Genomic DNA, 20,020 nt, shown 5'->3' on the forward strand with positions numbered 1-20,020 from the left:
GCACCTGGCTGGCTTAGTCAGAAGAGCATGTGACTCTTGATCTAGGAACAATCTCAGGGTCATGAGTTCAAGTCCGACATTGGGTGTAGATATTATTTAAATATATAAAACTTTAAAAACAATTCATATGCCTCAGCATCCTCATTTGTTTTATATGGTAAGGACTCCCTGGTTACTATGAGGAGTAAATGAAGTGAAAAGCACTTAGCTTAGTGCACAGAACATAATAAATAATAAATCGTAGTTATTATTAGGGTTGCTGACTAGTCAGATTAGTCTGTTGATTGATTGTAAATGGGTGCCACCAAATCTAATTTTATGATTGTTGGTTACCTATTTTGAGACAGAACCTCTGATTGAAATGATGAACTTAAAGAAATGATTGAGGTTAAGAATATGGGAAGTTGGATAAACTAAGACTGAGATAAATGCTTGGAAGCAAGGAGGCATTTTGTTTTTCCTGCTCAAACCACACCAAAGAAACATTCTAGTTCCCCTAAGTAGAACAGAAGATCTCTCTTTGAGGTAGTGATTTCATTTCCTTCGGGTAAGTGCCCAAAGTGGGATTGTTGGATCATAGAGTAGCTCTATTTTTAACATTTGAGGAGTTTCCCTACTATTTTCCAGGAGCTGAACCAATTTACACTCCCACCAACAGTGCCCACATGTTCTCTTCTCTCTTTACCCTCACCAGCACTTGTTAGCTCTTGGCTTTTTGATGCAATAGGTGTGAGGGGATATCACTGTGGTTTTGATTTGCATTTCCCTGATGATTTAGTGATACTGATTACCTTTTCACTTACCAGTTGGTCATTTGCATATATTCTACAGAAAAATGCTTATTTGATCCTTTGCCCCTTTCTTCATTGGGTTATCTGGGGTTTTTTTAACTATTGAATTGTAGGTGTTCCTTATATGTTCAGGATATTAATCCCTTATCAGATAAATTATGTGCAAATATTTTCTCCCATTCCTTAGGTTGCTTCTTCATTTTGTTGATTGTTTTGCTATGCCGAAGCTTTTTAGTTTCATAGACTCACACTTGATTTTTCCTTATTGCTTGTGCTTTTGGTGTCATATAAAAAAAAGCATTGCCAAAATCAATATCAAGAACAATTTTCCCTACATTTTATCCTAGAAGTTTTATGGTTTCAAGTCTTACATTTAACTTAACTTTTGTGAATGATATCTGCAAATATTCTTTATCAACCTTAAGGAAGATACCTTCCATTGCATGTGTGTGTATACACACACACACACACACACACACACATTCCATACAATGGAATATTATGCCACCATAAAACAAAAGATGAGATTATGTCATATGCAACATGGATGGACCTAGAGGGTATTATGCCAAGTAAAATAAGTCAGATTGAGAAAGACAAATACCATGATTTCACTCATTTATGGAATCTAAAATAACCAATGAGGGGGAGCCTGGGTGGCTCAGTCGGCTGAACACCCAATTCTTTTTTTTTTTTTTTAATTTTTATTTATTTCTAGGGGAGAGAGAGAGAGACAACGAGACAGCACGAGCAGGGGAGGGTCAGAGAGACAGGAAGATACAGAATCAGAAGCAGGCTCCGGGCTATGAGCTGGCAGTCAGCACAGAGCCCGACGCGGGGCTCAAACCCACGAACCGCGATATCATGACCTAAGCGAAAGTCCGTCGCTTAACGGACTAAGCCACCCAGGTGCCCCTTAACACCCAATTCTTGATTACTGCTCAGGTCAAAGTTCCGTGGATCCTGAGATCAAGCTCCACATCAGGCTCTGGCCTGACAGTATGAATCTCTGCTTGGGATTCTCTCTCTCTCTCTCTCTCTCTCTCTCTCTCCCCCTCCTTTGCTACACTTGCTCTCTTCTCGCTCTCTAAATAAATAAACTTTAAAAAAATAAAATAGCCAATGAATCAACAAACCTAAGTCAGACCTATATGTACAGAGAACAAACTGGTGGTTTCCAGAGGGGAAAGGGGTAGGGGGTATGGGCAAAATGGGCAAAGGGGAGTGGAAGATACAGGCTTCCACTATGAAGTGACTTACTCATGAATAAGTCACAGGAATAAATGGCACAGCATAGGCAATATACTCAATACTGTAATACCATTACATGGTGACAGATGGTAGCTACATGTTACACTACATTACATCAACTACATAAAGAAGTTGAGTCACTACATCATATACCTGAAACTAACATAACATTGTGTGCCAGCTATACTCAAATAAAAATGTTTTTTAGGGGCGCCTGGGTGGCTTAGTCGGTTAAGCGTCTGACTTTCGCTTAGGTCATGATCTCGTGGTTCGTGGGTTCGAGCCCCGCGTTGGGCTCTGTGCTGACTGCCAGCTCAGAGCCTGGAGCCTATTTCAGAATCTGTATCTCCCTCTCTCTCTGACCCTCCCCTGCTCACGCTGTCTCTCTCTCTCTCCTAGAAATAAATAAAAATATTAAAAAATAATTTAAAAAAATAAAAATGTTTTTTAAATATTCTTTATCATCTTTACCAGTGCTATCATGGTAACCATTACAGAACTGGAGATGTTTACCTTGAAAAAGATAATATGTATGGTAGCATAATCAAGTCCTTAAATAGTTAAAGGGTTGGGTTTTTGGGAAACTGGACCAAAACTAATTCTGTGAAATGCAAGGGAGAAAAATTAGAATCTGTGAATGAAAATTATAGAAAAGCAGATTTAGTGAAATATAAGAGACTGCCAACAGTAGGAAATTATATAAACTAGTTATGGAATAGAAACCAAAATTAGATTTTTACAATTTTTGAGAAGTCATCTAGTCACCAAAGTCTGAGAAACAGAGTCCACCCCTTATACATCCAGGCATGTCGTGGCAAGATTTGAATGTCCTTTAAGGGGTATTTAGTTGGGAAGAACATCAGATACTCTCTTCCATCTCTGATCCTCTCATTTCTAATCAAAAGCACACTGAGAGGCATGGTTACAAAACAAAAAAAAAAAAAAAAAAAAAAAAAAAAAGGCTCACTATTCAAGGCATGATTGTTGCCCACAGAAATCTAATGCAACACACACAAACAGATTTTTAAAAACCCATTTACCAATAGCACATCTAGGAAACCATAGAATTGAAAATACTATCCCTCAAAGAAACTTTCTCCAAAATCTATGATCCCCATCCAAAATAAGTATCTAAATATATATTTCCTTTAGAGAAAAAAGGACTTGGAACAATTTATGTTTATAAACTAGAAAATGTTATTTGCTTGTTACAGAATCCAAATTCAGACTCCATAGTTTCCCATAAAGAAAAATCATGTGTTAACCGAAGAAGACACTACACATTTATTTGATGTTGTCTTTTTCTTTAAGAAACAAGGCAAAATGTAACTATTGTCTTGGAAATTTGAAACGCTGAAATGAGTTGACCATAATTACCAATTCTTATATCCACCATCTGTCCATGGTACAATTTGTTTAATTTGTATGCTAACCTTGATCCAGAAGCTACTATCCATTATTTTTATTTATTGAGAAACTTTCCAGTAATTATTAGTTTCCTATTTGTCAGATGAGGATCCAAGGGTTTGGAAAGATTACGACTTTCTCGTGGCCACAGATTAATAACTGGCACTAGTAAGTTGGTATTGTTATTTACACAAAAATATATGTTAATAACTGATATTAGTACAATACAGGCTTAAAATTTTAGTTCCAGTAACAAATGATTAATATGGCAGTAGAAGCAAAATTATCTACTTACCTTTTCTTTTGCAACATTGATTTCTATTCCATTGAATCAATATTTTTATATTACAGTTCACTTTTCAGTTAGTTTGCTCAATAACAGCAGTTTTAAATCCTGCTGGGAATACTATCTGTACATTTGAATATGTATGCTAATGTGTATGCACCACTTATGATAGAAAAGAAAGCTATTTCAAATACAGTATTACGTAAAGGAGAGGGGGAAATTGAGGCGCCTGAGTGACTCAGTCAGTTAAGCGTCCAACTTTGGCTCAGATCATGATCTCACAGTTTGTGGGTTGGAGCCCTGCATCAGGCTCTGTGCTGACAGCCAGCTCAGAGCCTGGAGCCTGCTTCTGATTCTGTATCTCCCTCTCTTTCTCTGACCCTCCCTTGCTCATGCTGTCTCTCTCTCTCTCTCTCTCTCTCTGTCTTTCTCTCTCTGTCTTTCTCTCTCTCTCTCTCTCTTTCTCAAAAATAAATAAAACATTAAAAAAGGGGGGGAAATTAAAATGGATTGGTTATAAAATGAAATGTTATTGTTTTAATCTATGTAATGAAAATTAAGATCCATCAAGTGGATTTTAAACTTTTTTTAAGTTAATTATTTTAGTAATCTCTACACCCAATGTGGGACTTGAACTCACAACCCTGAGATCAAGTATCATGGGCTCTCCCAACTGAGTCAGCCAGGTGCCCCCCATCAAGTGTATTTTAATCTCTTACTTTAGAAAACTATGAAATTACATCAGTGGGATTTTACCAGCAAGATTTTCTTGACTTGGTTATCTGTGTTCACAGCATCCACTTAAATTCATACAATGATAATGGACTTAAATTTTTAAGTATTTTTCTTTTATAGAATTTTAGATATCGAAGAACTTACAAATTTAAACTGATTTTTTAAACAAGGACATTGAAACTCAGAAAGTTGGTGATTTAAACAAAAAAATGTTCCTTTCCAAAATAGCCTACACATCATTATTTTGGCTAAGATTTAGTATCCCTTCTTCCTGGTAACAATCTTTTTTTTAATTTCAATTTTTTAAAATTTTTTTCTAATATTTTTATGTATTTCTGAGAGAGAGAGAAAGAGAGAGAGAGAGAGAGAGAGACAGTGTGAGCAGGGGAGGATCAGAGAGAGAGGAAGATACAGAATCAGAAGCAGGCTCCGGGCTCTGAGCTAGCTGTCAGCACAGAGCCGGATGCGGGGCTTGAACCCATGAACCGTGAGCTCATGACCTAAGCCAAAGTTGGATGCTTAACTGACTGAGCCACCCAGGTGCCCCTAACTTCAAATTTTGATTTAAATTTTAGTTAACATATAGTGTAATATTAGTTTCAGAGGCAGTTTAGTGATTCGCCACTTACATATAACACCCAGTGCTCAACACAAGCGCCTTCTTTAATACCCATCACCCATCCAGCCCATCCCCTGCCCACCTCCCCTCCAGCAACCTTCAGTTTGTAGTCTCTGTATAGTTAAGAGTCACTTATGGTTTACCTCTCTTTTTTTTTTCCTTTCCTCTATGTTCATCTGTTTTGTTTCTCAAATCCAACATATGAGTGAAATCATATGGTATTTGTCTTTCTCGGACTTATTTTTCTTAGCCTAATACAGTGTAGTTCCAACCACGTTGTTGCAAATAGCAAGATTTCATTCTTTTTGATGGCTCAATAATATTCCAGTGTATTCCATGGACATATCACATCTTCTTGATTCATTTGTCAGCCAATGGACATTTGGGTTCTTTCCACAAGTCGGCTTTTGTTGATAATGCTGCTATAAACACCAGGTTGCACATACCACTTTGAATCAGTGTTTTTGTATACTTTGAATAAACACCTAATAGTACAAGACACATAATATTTTGTACTCTTTGGATGCTAAAGTTTAAAAAAAAATGTTTTTAACATAAGGAACAAACTGCTAGAATCAACCTCACTGAAAAGTAGAGAGAAGGTGGATCAATCCCTTATGGTGGCCAGAAACCAACATTTCTGGCTAGGCTTTAAAAAGAAAGAAAAAAGAAACCCATTGCATTTTTCTGCTTCTGACCATGCCTTCCAAACATCTGTTCTCCCCAAGTTAGAGAAACTCTTTAAAATATATCAAGCCATGTCATTTCCCCTTCATTGACTTGCCTTCTGTACTCAGAGCCAAATCCAAAACCCTAGCATGGCCCTGTTTCGCCTCCTTGCCCTGCCCCCCATACACCCCCTTTTTCCATCTCCATTCTCTCTCCTCCTCCACACACACCGGCCTCTTTTCTCCAGCACACCAGGCACACTCACACCTTCGGCCCCTTCCACTTTCAATTTGTTTTCCTTGGAAATCTCTTCCCACCGATACCCATGTGACCTGCTCCCAGTTTACTCCACGAATGTGCTCATATGTCCACTCTTAAGAGGAAGGCCTTCCCTGACACCCTGTATGTAGTAGCAGCCTCCCTCACTGTTATATATATTTACTTGCATTTATGAGCTGCTACCTAACACATTTATATATTGATTTATCATCTATCTCTTCAACTACAACCTAAAATCCATAGGAGCAAGGACATCTGCACACCCCCAGAACCTGGCAGAACAGTGGCATGACAAAGGCACACAATAAACGTTTAATGAATTATTTGAATGAAGGAAATGAACCCCTTTCTAAATTTTTTTATTAGCTAAATCCAAAGTTTACATCAGGTTCACTCTGCACCATACAGTTCTATGGATCGTGCCAAATGCATGTCATATATCTACTATTGCACCATGATATAAATGGTCTCATCACCCTAAACATTCCCTGTGTGCCACCTAGGCATCCTACCCCCTCATGTCCCAAGCCCCTGGCAACAGTTTCTTTTTTTTTTTTTTTTACACTCTCTAATTGCCTTTTCCAGAATGATGTTATATGGTTAAAATCATACAGTATGTAGACTTCTCAGTATGTAGGCTTCTTTTGCTTAGCAATATTCATTTCTCATATATCCCGGTCTTTGGGGAGCTTGACAGCTCATTGCTTTTTATTACTGATTTAAATGCAACTGTAATACGTACCATGGTTTGTTTATTCCTTCACCTATTGAGGGATATCTTAGTTGCTTCCAGTTTTTAGAAATCCAGCATGACTCCTTTCCTTACTCCTCTACAGGTTTTCAAGACTTCTTCTTTGTCTTTGGCTTTCTGCAACATTCTACCACTATGGCTAGTTGTAGATTTTTTGGTACTTATCCAGATTTCTGGATCTACGATTTGGGGGTCTGCCATTAATTTTGAAAATTCTCAGCCATTATTATTAGAGATATCTTTGCTGCCCTCTTCTCTTCCTGCTCCGATTGATGTTCCTGTTCTATGTAGCCCACTTCTTAGTAGTTGCCCCATGGTTCTTTGACATTCTGTTCAATTTTTTCATTCTTTCTGTCTGTTTGTATTTCAGTTGGAGAAGTTCCTATGGAAAGATCCTCAAACCCACGGATTCTCTCCTTAGCCATGTCCAGTTTAGTGATAGCCCTTCAGAGGTATTTTTCATCTCTGCTACACTATTTTTGACTTACAGCATTTCTTTTTGACTCCTCAGAGTCTCCATCCCTCTGCTTAACTTACCCATCTGGTCTTGCATGTTGTCCACTTCTTCTCATTAGAGACCATAACATAGTTATTTTAAATTCCCAGCCACCAGGAATTTAAATTCTGAAGTCTCTGCCGTATCTGCATCTTACTGTATTGCTTGCCTTGTTTCTTCAAACTGGTATTTTGTTTCTTGTCTTTTAGCATACCTACTGATTTTTTGTTGAAAGACATGTGATGTTTCAGGGATGAGGAACTGAGGAAAGACCATTAGTTGTGAGGTTTTACGTTTCTCTTGCTAGGAGTTAGGCTGTGTTCACATGTGGGGTTTTTTCCAGCTTTACTGAGATAGGATTAACAAATAAAATTTGCGTAAGATTAAGATACACCCTGTGATGATGTGATACATGTATAGATCATGAAATGATCACCACAGTAAGGTTAGTTACCATACCTCACAGAATGACAATCATACTCTGCTAGCATCTTTCAGTCATTTAATACAGTATTAACTATCATCACCATGCTGTGTATTAGATCCCCAGAGCTTATTCATCTTGCAACTGGAAGGCTGTACCCTTTGACCAATATCTCCTCATTTTCCCACCCCACCCCCCACCTCAGTTGATCCCAATGCACAGACAAGTTTAGAAACCACTATTCTAAAGTAAATAGTCCACTGCACTGGTGGAACTTAATGGAATATCAGAGGTTCCTTGGCCAAAAGTTAAACTTCTTACTTCAGAAAATATAGTCGTAGTAGAAAATATAGAAGACCTATTTCAGGTACTACATTTTAGAAAATGTTTAGAAAAGAGCATATGAGCAAGTGTTAATTAATGAATTCATGCAAGACCAGATGGGGCAGGAGACCTAGGGAGAACCAAAGTCTAAAAGCACAAGCACCCATTGGTCAGGCACATAATAGGGAATAGATTAGTCCAGAGGTGCTATAGAGAAAGCTATTTCAGAAGCCAAAACAAGGTCCATGTCCACTAAGTACATGGAGGAAAACCACGAAACTCTTAGCACACTAAAGAGTATGATGCTCAGAAACAGAGAGACAGTCTCAGGCACTGAATGGTTCCTAGGCTTTGCTGGACATTGGAATCACCTGGCTCCCAGCCCCAGCCATTCTGGTGTCCTTGGTATGGGGTGCTTCCCAGGGCATCCAGGTTTTTTAAAGCACTGCAGGTGGTTCGAATGTGCATTAAAGTTTCAGAACCACCGATCATAGGTCTTCTCAGGAATTCATCGCCCCTGCATGCTAGTCAGTGCCTTCCGCAGTCAGATGAATTGAAATGGTTGTCCCCCCTGATGGATGGCCACCTTGGATACCAAACATGTGTTGAGTAAGAGCTAAACTTACAGGACAGCCACTATATCAGTTTTGTACTCCCATGAGTAGCATGTATAAATTTGCAAGTCCAAGGTCCAAGAATCTCATGAGAGCAAGAAACATCTCATTACTTTAGTCCTTGTAAAAAAATTCAAGTTTCCCACAGTGCCCCAGCTGACTTGGTAGAGAGCCATTCCATTTCAGTTTTAGAAGGGGCCTTCCCCAGGCCCTAACATTATGCAAAGTTCCAAAGATTCCTTCAGAGAGCAAAACAGCCTGAGAGGATCCCCTCCCTCCCTCCCTCCACTGGTAACACCAGACAACCCCGAAATGCACATTTTCCTAGTTCACACATTTTTAAGAAGAACATGGAAGTCATCCCATTGAAAAAAACATATTTTTTATCATCATTAATTAAAAAACAAATTTTGAATAAATCAATGAGTTGATCATTTGTTAGATTCATTTGGAACAAGTTTTGCTTCATTTCCCCAACGATATTTGTGAACACTTACTACACATGAGAAATTTCTTATAAATATTTTAGGCTGCAAAAGGATGACTTGGACATGAATTCTACCTTCAGAAACCTACACGTTTAATCATTCTAACCTAAAGGAATAAAGTTGCCATAAGAAGAGATAAGAACTAAAGAATCAGTAAGTGAAAGTGGCTACACAACGCAGGACAGATGAAAAAAGAAAGAAGATCAGAGAAGACTTTATGGTGAAAAACAGCGATTGAGCTATAAACTTTCAAGGGTGGCTGTGACTGGCCGATTCAACCTCACACTCATTATTTCATTTTTTTCCCCCATAAAACCCCAGTGTCGCATGTGGAGCGAGAATTGTTGTTATCATCATCATCGCCACAGTTTTTCAAGTGAAAAAAATGAAGACCCAAGGTGATCATATAAATTACCAAAAACCACAAAGCTTATCGGTGATAAAACTTGAACCTGAAATTCTACCTATTGACACCAAAAACCAATCTCTTTCCACTTGGCCAGACAATATTCATGGATATTTATATCTTCAGCACACTAAATGTTGTAAACAGCACTCTTTATTATCGGTGGAACCTCCAATCTGATTGATTGTTTTTGAAGATCTAATCACTCTTTTAAGTCACTCATGACTTGGGCAGCATCTCACTATCCCAATCTGATTTAAATGTTTGCCTTGGGAACACAAGCAAACTTCACGGTGCAGTAAGAGAAACAAAAAATTCAAAGAAATTGAAAGTAACTCATAAAACGTTGGGAATACCAGACCAAGAAAACAAGGGCCACCCAGAAGAAGCCAAACTTTAAATCATCAGCACACTGACAAAGAACTTTAGCAGGAGGACTTAATAGTCTACTCCATTCCATTTTCCCAGGAAAGAGCGTTTAGGATGCCACACTGTCATTAGTCAGGGGCCTCCTGAGAAACAGCGCCAACAGGCTGTGCATACAGAAAGAAAAGAGATTTAGGAGGAGGAATTGGCCCAGACAGTTATGGAGGCTGACAAGTCCAAGGTCTGCAGCCAGCAAGCTGGACACCCAGGAAAGCCGAGGGTAGAGATTCAGTCTGAGGCGGATGACCTGAGAAGCAAGAGAGCAGAGTTGATTCGCAAACTACCTCCCTCCGTGCAGTTGGAAAGGGCAACCTTTCCAGATCAGTGGGCGGCGGGTTTAACGAGCAAGGGAACTTACATCTGAGGCTTGTGTTAGGCGTGCAAGATGCAGTCTCCGCACCAGGCCGCCTGAATCTTAAAAGTTTACACAGAGACAACTTACCTGGGCCCGTAGCGTGTACTGTCCATTGATCTCTCAAGGCTGCAGTCCTTGCAAACGGCTCCGGCCTTGGATACAGTAGGCTAAGCAGTTTCCGAGGGCGGGGGAGGGGCCAAGAAACTGGTGTCCCGCGCGCGGGTCAGCCAGAGGTCAAGTCCCCTCGATGACCCCCAAAAGGCGGATGGTGTAAGTCCCTGTCTGAAAGCCGGCAGCCTCCAGATCCCGAAAGAGCCGATGCTTCTGCTTCGGTGTCCGAAGGCAAGCAAAGCTTAGCCCCCGGCTCAAAGCAGGCAGGCAAGACCCGAGGTCCTAGAGACCAGGTTCAGCCGCTCGCCCCGGACAAAATCTAAGGACAAAATCTAAAGGCAGAGAAACCGGGGGCGGTGAACCAAGACACGAATTCTTTTCCGTGAGGCCAACACCGCGAAGAGGGCAGACTAGCTTCTCAAAGCCCGTCGGCAAAGGGCCGAAGAAGCTCCTTTCAGGTTTATATGAGGAAGCTGTGGGGCAAAGCGGGGTGAGTGCTTGCAGGTGGGCAGTGGAGGTCAAATCCATCACTGCTTTGAGGTCAGTCGAGGCAGGAGTCTTGCTGACTCGGGGCGGTCTTCACCGCTGGAGGGAGTGGTTTCCGTCCGTCCCCTTCAGATGCTTTGCCCTCAGGGTGTCCTACCTGAGCTAAGCGAAGAGCTGGAAAGAACCTAACTATAAAGCAGGAAGTCAAAATGGAGGCAGTCAAATCTCTTTCAAGATGAATTTCTCCTTGGGGCACCTGGGTGGCTCAGTCCGTTGAGTATCCCAGTCGTTCAGTATCCTACTCAGTTTTGGCTCCAGGCATGATCTCACCGTGATGGGATCGGGGCCCTGCACTGGGTTCCACACTGAGTGTGAAGAATGTTTGAGATTCTCCCAGGCCCACTAACTCTCTCTCTCTCTCTTCCCCTCCCCCTCTCCCCTTCTGCCCCTCTTCCCTGCTCATGCACTCTCTCTCTCTCTGTCTCTNCATGGGATCGGGGCCCTGCACTGGGTTCCGCACTGAGTGTGAAGAATGTTTGAGATTCTCCCAGGCTCACTAACTCTCTCTCTCTCTCTCTCTTCCCCTCCCCCTCTCCCCTTCTGCCCCTCTTCCCTGCTCATGCACTCTCTCTCTCTCTGTCTCTGAAATAAAATTAAAGGCACCTAGGTGGCTCAGTTGATGAAGCCACAGACTTCAGCTCAGGTCATGATCTCATGGTCTGAGGGTTCGAGCCCCGTGTCTGGCTCTGTGCTGACTGCTCAGAGCCTGGAGCCTGTTTCGGATTCTGTGTCTCCCTCTGTCTCTCTGTCTCTCCTCCACTCACACTGTCTGTCTCTCTATATATATCAAAAATAAATAAACATTTAAAAATTCTTTAAAAATTACGTTAAATTTAATAATAAAAGATGAGTTTCTCCTCATTGGGCCTTCTGATTCTATTCAGATCTTCACTTGATTGAACGAGTCTCATCTCTATCAGGCAGTCAATCAGCTTTATTCAATCTACCACTCTAATCTCATCCAGAAACCCCCTCACAGGCACCCCCAGAATAGTGTTTGATGAAATGTCTGGGCACCCGTGGTCCAGTCAAGCTGACACATAAAACCCACTATCACAGGGACTTGAAGGAGACATCACACAGGGACTGGAATATGAGTCCAACGGGCCCTACTGGAAAAAATCAAATTCAGGCCATTCTTATTTTATTAAATTACAGTCATTGACATTTCTGTGATAAAGAATACAGAACAAATGCAAGTGAGAAAAGCTATAGTTTATGAATTTATATACAGTTCCTTTTCTAATGTAAACGCTAAAAAATAATGGGAGTTTCAGGGGGACCTGAGTGGCTGAGCCAGTTATGATCCAACTCTTGATTGCGACTCAGGTCATGATCTCACAGTGCGTGGGATTGAGCCCCATATTGGGCTCTTCACTGTCAGTGCAGAGCCTGCTTGGGATTCTCTCTCTCTCTCTCTCTGCCCCTCCCCCATAAGCTCTTTCTTTCTCTCTCTCTCAAAGCAAAAATAAACTTAAAAAAAAAATAATGGAAGTTTCAAAGGCTCCCTTTCACAGGTTCAACAAAAGGCACCAGCGGACTGATGGGGGAAGTCGCTACTTCTTATGTGACCCCACAGCAGCGCATGCTTGGGTTCAGGCCAGGACACCAGAGGGGTGTGTCCTCAGGCTCGACCTCCCTGTCTGTACATCAGCTCCCAGAGTCCTTGTCAAAGAAACCCCCAAGTGGAAATGAAAAGCTTACGTGCTGAGCTGCATTCATGGCTCAATTCAAAGAAACCAAACAAACAAACTCTATTTTGTTTTTCCAGAATTTACTTTATGTGATGGGAGTCAATTGTTATTGGGGGAAAAAATGTACCCAGCTATGAAAATGACAACAGAACAAAGTGCCCAAGGCCCATGAGCTTTATTAGGTTTCGACTTCCATGTACAATATTTAATTCGTAGTAAGCCTCCTCTCATTTTTCCCAAGAATTTGTAAAACTAAAATAAAAAGCGTGTGACAAATATTTACAGATAAGCCAATAAAATGTACATTTTAGTCAGCTTTTACTTTCAGTGTTTTGCTCGTGTGGTACCGTTTCTCTTATTGACGAAGTGAATCTCCCTGCTTGCTGGGTGATGGGGGAAAATAATTTCCTTTCAATAAAGAAGTATGAACACTGAGAAATTGTCTGAAGATTTTAATAACTAAAATGACAAAAGACTGCCTAAGAAAATGCATTTAGCTTTTGGAAATAAGCATCAATCAGCCTAGCATGTGGCCCTGGGTATAGGCAGCCGCAAGCAAACTTCCTTCCCCCATTACCAGTCAGAAATAGCAACCGCATGTGGCAAAATGAAGCTCAAAGTATTTTATTTTTTTTTTTAATTTTATTTTTGAGAGACACAAAGACAAAGCATGAGTGGGGGAGGGTCAGAGAGAAGGAGACACAGAATCAGAAGCAGGCTCCAGGCTCTGAGCCGTCAGCACAGAGCCCGACATGGGGCTCGAACTCACAGACTGTGAGATCATGATCTGAGCCAAAGTCAGACGCTCAACTGACTGAGCCACCCAGGCGCCCTGAAGCTCAAAGTGTTTTATAAAGAACCGTAACAGCTCTTGTTTTTCAGAGCTTCCTTCATGTGAGTTACCAAGCAAGGCTCTTTAAATGGTCATGTAATCGTCACCCTGCAACGTATATACGTTTGTCATACCTACACATAGAAAGGAAATTAAGAGAAATGAAGATTTTCAGCTCTTAAGCTAGTAAGTGGCAAAGCTAGGGTCTAAACGTTGGTCTATGTGCTTCTAGTGTTTGTACTACCCCACTACATGAAGAGCTGAGTTACAGATTTAGCGAAACTTTGGGCTTTATCCTAAAGCCGTATATAAAAACCACAAAAATAAAAGTACAAATTTAGGATAGAAAAGTCCAGTGTGAAGGGAACTTTGTATCAGCAACTATTCCAGGAGAACCTTTCTGCAGAAATCGTAGGAAACGTAGTTATAATAAAGAGTCCTTATCTTCAAGAAGAAAACTGAGACAAATACATGATTTAGAGCAAATGGGATAAGGCAATAGGAGTAAAAAGTCCTACAAAACATCAGTGGCAAAAGCGTAATGAGGAAGAAGGATTTGTGTGGTCCGAACAGACCAAGCCAGATGGATTTCAGGGCAGAGGAGGGATTCCCATGTGACCTGAGTCACTGCCATGGATCAGAGTCAAATTCACAGGCTCTTAACCCAGCATCCATGGGGACACAAGCAAACTTTAAGGAGCATGAAAAGCTTTGAAACTGTATGTGAAAATTTTGTGTGTCTGAGCATTTTTCTACCCTGGAAAAGGCACAAAGGAACGCCTGCACTTCAGCAGATTTTCTGCTTTGTCCATGACTCAGAGAGGTTAAGAAGCAGTGAGACAGGAAAGGAGGCTTAAAGGGGAGATTTTAGCTTTGGCAAGACGAAGAAACATGATTGTAGACATGCCATCCGTGTCATGGTTGGACAGTGAGTTCACAAGTCCTGCTCAAGTGCAAGGCTACACACATACACACACACACACACACACACACACACACACACACACACACAGGTAGGTAGAGCCCAGGTCCAAGAAAAGCTCACATCCCAGATCAGGGGCTTTGGAAATGATAGGTTAAGTTGGGCGGGTGGGAGATGTGATTTAAAGAAGAACATACCATGTGGTCAGTGCCTGGGGAATAATTTACTTTGTAGCCATTTCTAAAACACACCAGAGGAGAAGAGATTGTTTACATGCCTCATTTAATATAATAGGGAGGCTGTAACCTTGTTTTATTTAAATGTTGCACAATGGAGACACCTGCCTGGCTCATCAGAGGGGCATGGTACTCTTGATCTTGGGGCCATCAGTACAAGCCTCACATTGGCTGTAGAGATTACTTAAATGAATAAATAAATAAATGCTGCACCATGTTCAGACTTTAAATAGCAATAGCAAATGCATACAGATTTGAATCTCTATTAGATACTTCTCATTTGGTTATTAAACTGATCCTGGGCAGCTCAGTCAGTTAAGACTTCTGATTTTGGCTGGGGTCGTGATCTCGCGGTTCTTGAGTTCGAGCCCCACATCAGGCTCTGTGCTGGCAGCATAGAGCCTGCTTGGGATTCTGTCTCCCTCTCTTGATGCCCCTCCCCCACTTGTTCTCTCTCTCTCTCTCTCAAAATAAAGAAAAATAAACTTTAAAAAATAAAATAAAATGATCCTGCTTTACAAAAAGAGCAGACATTCTGTATTTCTGGCTGGAGGTAGTAAAACCTATCCAATCCATAGTCTTATGCTTAGAACAGCCAAAGAGAAAAGCTTAGCATATTAAAGATGCAATGGAAGATAATAAGCTGCATTCATTTGTTGCCCAGTAATTTAATAAATAACTTTAGATCTTACAGTGAATAAACTCTTTCTATGATGAATGAAAAAATTGATATTAGGAAATAAGAATATCGAAATCCCCAGTATCATAGGGTGCCTGGGTGGCTTAGTCAGTTGAGTGACCCACTCTTGATTTCAGCTCAGGTCATGATCTCCTGGTTCATGGGATCAAGCCCCATGTTGACTCTACACTGACAGTTCAGAGCTTGCTTAGGAGTCTCTCTCTCTCTATCTCTCTCTGACTCTCCCATGCTAGCATGCTCTCTCTCTCTCAAAATAAATAAATAAGCATTTTTAAAATCCCCACATCCTATTACCCAGAGGTAATCACTATTTGCCTTTTGACAGATTCCTTTCCAAATTTATTTTTATGTATCTTTGCATTCATGTATATTTTAAAGTAATAAATATTATAACACATACTGTTGCATGACTTGAATTTCCCACTCAAAGAGATATCATTTCCCTAATAAGAAATGTATCTCTCTACCTCATTTGAGTGATTTCATACCAAACACTGTAGAGATAAACTATCATTTCTGTAACCAGTCTGTGGTTTGGATTGTTTTGATTATTCCCGACCTCATCGATGCTATATAAAGTGATCGTCAGAAACAGCCACCAAAAAGTAGTCCTGGGTATAAAAGTAAGCAGGTGACGGAAGAAAATTGCAAGAAACTCTTGAATGTTTTCAAAATACACATGTATGAGTCTCCTAGGGCCCCCATAACGAATCATCACAGACTGGGTGGCTTAAAATGACATACATTTACTCCCTTACAATTCTGGAGACTAGCAGTCCAAGGTCAGGGTGTTGGCAAGACCATGCTACCTCTGATCTGCTAGCTCTAGGGAAAATGGATCCTCACTCCCCATTTCCGCCGGCGGCTGGCCATCCCTGGCTTGCAGCAGCTTCTTCACTCCAATTTCTGCCTCTGTTTTCTCATGGCCTTCACCCTATGTGACTCTGTCTCTTCATTTCCCTCTCTGTGTATCTCTATGTTCAAATGCCCTCCTTATAAGGCTAGCAGTCATTAAAGTAGGGCCCACACTAATCCAATGTGATCTCATCTTAACATGATTATATCTGCAGACAATTTCCTATAAGGTCACTCTCACAGGTAGTAAGGGTTAGGGCTTCCACCTATTTGGAGAGATGGGGGGGCGTGGTGGATGCAATTTAGCCCACAGAAACACGTGAACTTTGAAATAAAAGAGTGGTCTAGTCATCACCAGGACTTCATATTCTGGGCCCGTTCAGCAACAAAAGAGATCTGAGAGCCTTATATAGCCGATAAAATCTCAGAAATGCCCTACTTAGGGTGGTTCAGAAACTGGACAGGGGTTGAGTCTATAGGAGGCAGGGTCAGTATAGGCAGGTGGGGACAAGGGAACAAGGATGGAGTCTGACCCAATCACCCTATTTATGCACCCTCCCCGCACAGACAAATCCCATCCATCTTACAAAGTCTCGTCCCTTAAGAGTCATCTAACAGTGGTTTTTCTTTAAATTCCTGTGGTATATCCCATCCATTGTATATAATTTAAATATATCGTTACCACCCATCATGTCATATTTTTTAGTTGTACTTTCTCTTTAATAATTTACCAGATGCTTAAGATTAGGTGCTACCCTAATATTTCTATGCCAACCCATGACAGCAATCACCACAGTGGTAGGCATTTAGGAAAAAGCTGTTGCACATAAAACACTTACTAAAAAATAGAACTCTTTGACTGACCTGAGAGAGGGTGACCTAGCCAGAGGAAAAGGGCAGAGCAGGTGACCTAGAGCCTGTGTGTTGAGTCCTCACACTTGAACTTGGAGGAAATCCAACTCGCCTCCACTTGCAGCCACTCTTCAAATTTGCTCTCCGCATATAACCTTTGTCTGACATTTCTCTTCCCCAAGTTGGATTTCAATCACACACTTCAAGGTTTTCTATCAAAGCTGGACCCGGTAAATGCAAAGGGTTACTTTGAGAACTGGTATCTTTGTGGTCCAAACACAGCCTGGGATTTTGCACTCAATCAGCACTCAGAAGGGAAAGGCCCCGCACACTTCAGATCTCTTCCTGGCACGCCAACATGGCCGCCCCTTAACCCCTGACTTCCCAGTGAATGAATAAGCCAACTGAGATGCGGTGAGTCTTGAATACAGCCCGGACTGCTAGCAGGGACCTGTCTAAACTAATTTACAGTCCCCATCTGACTCTACACCCATGCATCTCAGTTAACAAGGGCATTAGCCCACAGCACTTCTTAAGAGCTAAATTGCTTTTCTAACAGCAATTATAAGAGTGCTAACAAAAAGCTAAGGATTTGGAGAATCAATGTACTTCTTTTACTTTCAAGTCATTGTATCTGATTTTCCTCATTGAATTTTAATTTTATGCCACGAATGAAGAAATTGCTTCCTTTCAAGCACCGAGTAAGAAGACATATTTTTGCAAATTCTATGCCTTCTTTTAAGAAACATCACTTTCATCTTCCTATTAAATAGGCATAAAAAGGGAAATCATATTTTGAATAATTAGAAGAAAGTTTGCTATAGATGGCAAATGTGATTTAAAAAAACTTATTGATGACAAGTAAACATTGGGGGGAATCATAAAAAGTGCCCATTTGCCTAAAAAACACATGTTCTCCTCCATATTCCTGTACAAGTAATTAATAGAGGATACTGTGGAATCTAAGCACAAAGGCATGTGTTTTAATTTTATGTCAACCGAAATTCTTAGCTCTTATTGTCTGATTTTAGGGATCTGTTGCTCAAAGTACAGTGGAATAAATCCTTATCTAATATTATCTGTGATTATACCACATATTGTGTCAATTAGGGTTATTATTGTATTTCTTTTTTTTTTTTTTTTTTTACGTAATCTCTATGCCCGACTTGGGGCTCAAACTCACAACCCCAAGATCAAAGGTCATATGCTCTAAGCCAGGCAGATATCCCAGGGTTATCATTCTTGTGCAATAAACAGATGACATACTTAAAGAAGCCCACTACACATAATACTTATCTGCAAATGATAATGTAAATCATGTTTCTCTTGGTAAGATGCTGCCAGATGAAGTGAATGGGTACTTAGACTATGAAGTGTTTGAAGGAAAAAAATTGATGGACAGCTTAGTTTCAGGGTAATTCTTTTCTAATATGGTTCACATATTATTCAAATGGAAATAGACTGGATAATTTTGAAAGTGTAATCAGACCTGAAATAGCAGTGAAATTCAAAATGTTATAATCCTAGAAAGAATCTACCAGTATTAAGTCACACGTGCTACTCATTGGCCACTGATCTCTAACGTACCCGCATGCTTGTCTTACTTTGCTCTTTGAAATACTTGCTGGGGGGGAGGGGCAGCGCCTGGGTGGGTCAGTCAGTTGGGCGGCTGACTTCAGCTCAGGTCATGATCTCGCGGTTCATGGGTTCGAGACCCACGTGGGGCTCTGTGCTGACAGATAGTCCAGAGCCTGGAGCCTGTTTCGGATTCTGTGTCTTCCTCTCTCTCTGACCCTCCCCTTCTCATGATGTCTCTCTCTCTCTCTCAGAAATAAATTTTTTAAAAAATGTGAAATACTTGCTGGGGGTTACAACTTTAGTAAAAGCATGTTGTTTTATACATTTCGTCTGGGGTGCCCGGGTGGCTCAGTCGGTTGAGTGTCTGACTTCGGCTCAGGTCATGATCTCTTGGTTCATGAGTCTGAGCCCTGCATCAGGCTCTGTGCTGACAGCTCAGAGCCTGGAACCTGCTTTGAATTCTGTGTCTCCCTCTTTCTCTATGCTCTTCCCCTGCTCACACCCTGTCTCTCTCTCACGAATAAATAAAGATTAAAAAATTTTTTTGAAACATTGGTCAACATCAGTGTAAGTCAGATAGGTTATGCAATAATTTATTATTTCTACTGTCTGATTCATAAATATAATGAACAGAACGCCCACAAGGTTGAATGAGTCACAGATAAGGTGTGCCTGGTTTCCTGCTGTGCTGGGATTTGAGTAGAAAATTAGAAGGAAAATGTAAAGACACTGGATCTGGAGGTCTAAGAGAGGGAACTTGGGTAAGATTCAAGAATAAACCCCCATGTGAAGTCACCATTAGTACAAACTGGATATCTGCAGATAACTGGTGAACTTGGATTTGATTCAGCAGTATCCTGGGAGTCTAATCAACTACTTGAGAAGTGGCTGCAAGAGTGTCCATGAAGTGATAAAACATAAGGAAGGAATTATACACAGTGTGACTCCCAGAGGATTTATATTGAACCAAACTCTAATACTATCATTCCGGGAAGACAGAGAGTATTGAGAAGAACATCTATCCTTGAGGAAGGTGATTGGCAAAGCTAATCAAGGGCGACAATGAAAAGGTTTCAGGCTGGGAACCTAAGCGCAAATGAAGGCGTAACTGGAGTACACATTGAGAGGCTGGGGCAAAACCTCAATCAAAGATGAGGAGTGTGGTCAAGCTAGTGTGAAGAAAGGCCAGCTTGCCTTGATTCTAAGGATGACTTTGGGCACACAGACAACTGTGACTCTAACAGATTTTTTGTCACTTGAGACCATTTACTTTTGAAGATGATTCTTATATATTTCAGGATTGACTTAGAAACTACGTCAGGGAGGGGCGCCTGGGTGGCTTAGTCGGTTGGGCGTCCGACTTTCTCTTAGGT

Source organism: Crocuta crocuta, unplaced genomic scaffold (genome assembly GCF_008692635.1).
Source record: "Crocuta crocuta isolate KB4526 unplaced genomic scaffold, BGI_CrCroc_1.0 scaffold36, whole genome shotgun sequence".
NCBI classification, from domain to species: Eukaryota; Metazoa; Chordata; class Mammalia; order Carnivora; family Hyaenidae; genus Crocuta; species Crocuta crocuta.